General features: G+C 45.4%; 1 pseudogene; it reads right to left on the bottom strand.

Annotated features, from left to right (window-relative positions):
- Nucleotides 1–2,029: 2,029 nt before the first annotated feature.
- Nucleotides 2,030–2,298, bottom strand: LOC147109678 (ATP synthase F(0) complex subunit e, mitochondrial pseudogene; annotated as a pseudogene).
- Between the last annotated feature and the right edge of the window lie 2,619 nt (nt 2,299–4,917).

Here is a 4,917-nt window from a genome sequence, read left to right as displayed (position 1 = left end):
ACTGCCTTCTGTGGTAGAGAATTCCACAGGGTCACCACTTTCTGGGTGAACAAATTCCTCCTCATTTCTGTCCCCTGGTTCTGGACTCCCTGACCATCGGGAACATCCTTCCTGCATCTAGTCTGTCCAGTCCTGTCAGAATTTTATAAGTTTCAATGAGATCCCCTCTCATCCCCTCACAAGGGCAGCAGACGCATGGGAACATCAACACCTACAAGTTCCCCTCCAAGCCACACACCATCCTGACTTGGACCTGTATCGCCGATCCTTCACTGTCGCTGGGCCAAAATCCTGGAACTCCCTTCCTAACAGCATTGTGGGTGTACCTACACCATATGGACTGCAGCGGTTCAAGAAGGCGGCTCACCACCATCTTCTCTAGGGCAATTAGGGATGGGCACTAAATGCAGGCCTAGCCAGCGACGCCCACATCCCATCAATGAATTTAAAAAAAAATTCTTCTAAACTCCAGCGAGTATAAGCACAATCGACCCAATCTCTCCTCATACGTCATTCCTGCCATCCCAGGTATCAGTCTGGTGAATCTTCGCTGAACTCCCTCCATGGCAAGAACATCCTTCCTCAGATAAGGTGACCAAAACTGCACACAATACTCAAGATGTGGTCTCACCAAGGCCCTGTACAACTGCAGCAAGACATCCTTGTTCCTGTACTCAAACCCTCTCACTACGAAGACTAACATACCATTTGCCTTCTTAACCGCCTGCTGCACCTGCATGCTTACCTTCAGCGACTGGTGCACAAGGACCCCCAGGTCTCGTTGCACTTCCCCTTCTCCCAATCTATTGCCATTCAGATAATAATCTGCCTTCCTGTTTTTGACACCAAAGTGGATAACCTCGCATTTATCCACATTATATTGCATTTGCTATGCTTCTGCCCAATCACCCAACCTGTCCAAATCATACTGGAGTTTCTCGGTATCCTCCTCACAGCACACACGCCCACCCAGCTTTGTGTCGTCTGCAAAATTGGAGATATTACATCTCGTTCCCATGTCTAGATCATTAATATATATTGTGAATAGCTGGGGTCCAAGGACCGATCCCTGCGGTACCCCACTAGTCACTGCCTGCTACTCGGAAAAAGACCCGTTTATTCCAACTCTTTGCTTCCTGTCTGCCAACCAGTTCTCTATCCATCATGCATCACAGCTGAGGCTGAATCTTTTCTCGCCTGACATTCACACAAATGCACTATCCAGAAGGGTTCACTGATTACCAATCTGGCTGATGTTTCCCTAGGATAAAGGGTAATCCTCTCCTTAAACCAGGGTGCTGAGACCAATTGTAACACCCACTACTGCTAGCTCAGCACAGACCAGGCATTGAACCTGTAACAGTCTGGTCCTAATGACACAGTATTACATCAGCACCTCTATTTACTAGACAGCTATCACATGTGGATTTAAAGGGATAAATTTTCTCAGTTTTTGTCATGCTCACACCCGTGGTTGTAGACACTAGAATATTGCGAGCTGAATAATGTGTTAAACCAGCTGCCTTAATTTTCCTTCCCAGATGAGTTGGCACTGACTCCACCCCATGCTACACACTGTTCCCCAGACAACAAGCACTGCAACTGATGAACAACCTGCTTCCAATGTGGTCTCGCGTCATTACATAACACTGCAGTTTCTACCCTTCGTAAAACGAAATCCCCATTAAAGGGTCGTCTTTCTTTCTTAAAAACCGAGGATAAAGACTGCAGTGTAAAAAAAAGACACTTGAGTCTATTCAAGCAGAGTGCATGGTGGTAAACAACTAATGTGTGACCAACCTACCCATCTCGCTTGGGAACCCTGAAGGGAGTGTTGACACTCTGGTAAATTTCCTTGCAAGATACTTGCAATATATGTACACACAGAACTCAAGGACCCAATGGCAATCCAATGATGTCATTGCATTGTTTTTTTCGTTCCAATAAAATGTATTTTCTCTCATATTTTGAGATGGTTGGAAAACACACCAGAAAATTGTCTTGAATAGATACTTCTGACAAGTCCATACTAGCAAAATGAGAGGGCAGCATGCTTATTCTGCATCCGTATTTTTAATAGTAACAATCTTTTCAAAATAATGTCTTCATTGGCTTCTACCGATTGTTTTGCAGTGCATTCAAGTGCCTCTTTTTTCATCACCCTCAATTCTCCTCTCCTGCGATAGTCTTCTGATAAGCATATTGCTTCTTCCCATCGCTGACACCAAGCAGCAATGCTGAGTCCCTTGCCATCTTGATGAAGGGTGACACCCGCACCGGCGGTGTAGTGTCCGAGTATCAATAATACACGGACTGCAGGAGAACAATAATAACAGGTATTTACTGAACAGAGGGTAAACTTAAGACTGAAGTACAGAAGCCTGCTATGGCTTTATATACAGGTGTGGTCACTGCCGGTACTGCAGTATAAAATCAGTTCTCTCTTAAAGGTACATACACAACAATTCCTCCCCTTTTAGATAAACAGTACATAACATTCATTTAAAACTAAATAATAACTAATTACAATTACAATTTTCTCGGTACTATATACATCAACTGAAATAATCATTTATAAGTTCAGTCTTTGAGGAGGCTTCCTGATCCTGACTGGATAGCGCCTTTCTCGAGTATCCTGTTCCTGCAGCGGAGTCGATTCTGGCTCATTGTCATTGGTTGGTTCGTCAGCTTCCAATACCACTGCTCCTGAGGTAGACGCAATCTGTACTTCGGGTTCATTACCAGGTGCACGTGCTCGTGGTATGGGTTTGGCTTGTTCCTGTGACTCTAGAATCTGGTCAGCATGGCGTCTCACGATGCTCTCTCCAACGTCCACTGTGTACTTTAGTGGTCCCTGCTGTGTGCATATCGTTCCTGGCTGCCATTTTTCTGTTCGGTAGTCGTGGGCCAAGACTGGTTGCCCTATCTTGAAGCTCCTGGTTGGCTTCTCATTGATGTGCTGGAATTGCTTATAACAACATAAGAACATAAGAAATAGGAGCAGGAGTAGGCCAATCGGCCCCTCGAGCCTGCTCCGCCATTCAATAAGATCATGGCTGATCTGATCCTAACCGCCAATCCACTATCACAGAACCATCTCCTGAATCTAACAGAATTAGACACATGAAATAGGAGCAGGATCAGGCTATACGGCCCCTGGGCCCGCTCCGCTACCCACAGGGCCATGACCGATCCGAACCTAGACTCATGTCCAAATTCCTGCCCGCTCCCCGTAACCCTTAATTCCCTTTACTTCTAGGAAACTGTCTATTTCTGTTTTAAATTTATGTAATGATGTAGCTTCTGCAGCTTTTTGGGGCAGCATATTCCATGGACCTACCACCCTCTGAGTGAAGTAGTTCCTCCTCATCTCAGTTTTGAAAGAGCAGCCCCTTATTCTAAGACTATGCCCCCTAGTTCTAGTTTCACCCATCATCGGGAACATCTTCCCCGCATCCACCCGATCCAACCCCTTCACAATCTTATATGTTTCAATAAGATCGCCTCTCATTCTTCTGAACTCCAATGAGTAGAGTCCCAATCTACTCAACCTCTCCTCATATGTCCATCCCCTCATCCCCGGGATTAACCGAGTGAACCTTCTTTGTACTGACTCGAGAGCAAGTATGTCCTTTCTTAAGTATGGACACCAAAACTGTACGCAGTATTCCAGGTGTGGTCTCACCAATACCTTGTACAACTGAAGCAATGCCTCCCTATTTTTATATTCTATCCCCCTAGCAATGAAAGCCAACATTCCATTGGCCTTCTTAATCACTTGCTGCACCTGCATACTAACCTTTTGAGTTTCGTGCAACAGGACCCCCAGATCCCTTTGTACTTCAGTACGTTCCACTTTCTTGCCATTAAGATAATAACTTGCTCTACGATTTTTCCTGTCAAAGTGCATAACCTCACACTTTCCAGTATTGTATTCCATCTGCCAAATCTCTGCCCACTTACTTAGCCTGTCGATGTCCCCTTGCAGGTTTTTTATGTCCTCCTCACTCACTACTTTCCTTCCCATCTTAGTATCATCTGCAAACTTTGATATGTTACACTCGGTCCCCTCCTCCAAATCGTTAATATAGATTGTAAAGAGTTGGGGACCCAGCACTGACCCCTGCGGAACACCACTAGTTACTGATTGCCAGTCTGAGAATGAACCATTTATCCCAACTCTCTGCCTTCTGTTAGATAGCCAATCCTCTATCCATGCCAGAATATTACCCCCAATCCCGTGATTTTTTATCTTAAGCAATAATCTTTTGTGTGGCACCTTGTCAAATGCCTTTTGGAAGTCTAAATACACTACGTCCACTGGTTCCCCTTTATCCACCCTATACGTTACTTCCTCAAAGAACTCCAGCAAATTTGTCAAACATGACTTCCCCTTCATAAAACCATGCTGACTTTGTCCTATTAAATTATGATTATCCAAATGTCCTGTTACTGTCTCCTTAATAATGGACTCCAAAATTTTACCTACCACAGATGTTAGGCTAACCGGTCTATAGTTTCCAGCCTTCTGTCTACTGCCCTTTTTAAATAAGGGTGTTACATTAGCAGTTTTCCAGTCTGTCGGGACCTTTGCCGAGTCCAGGGAGTTTTGGAAAATTATTACCAATGCATCCACAATCCCTGCCGCCATTTCCCTCAAGACCCTAGGATGTAAGCCATCAGGTCCAGGTGATTTATCCGCCTTGAGTCCCATTATTTTACCGAGTACCACTTCCTTAGTGATTTTGATCGTGTTTAGCTCCTCCCCCCCTTTAGTCCCCTGTTTGTCCAGTGTTGGGATATTCTTAGGCCTAGAAATTCAGTTGCTTGCGCCAGCCGGTAGCGCCTTAGGAGGAGGAGATGTTGGGCGCTAGGCGGCTAGCGGCCGGGCGCAGCGCGATCTGCGCCTCTCCCCAA

The sequence above is a fragment of the Somniosus microcephalus genome, chromosome 12, assembly GCF_052327205.1.
Source record: "Somniosus microcephalus isolate GS21.2 chromosome 12, FLI_Smic_1.0, whole genome shotgun sequence".
NCBI classification, from domain to species: domain Eukaryota; kingdom Metazoa; phylum Chordata; class Chondrichthyes; order Squaliformes; family Somniosidae; genus Somniosus; species Somniosus microcephalus.
This window is presented reverse-complemented; position numbering and strand designations above follow the sequence as displayed.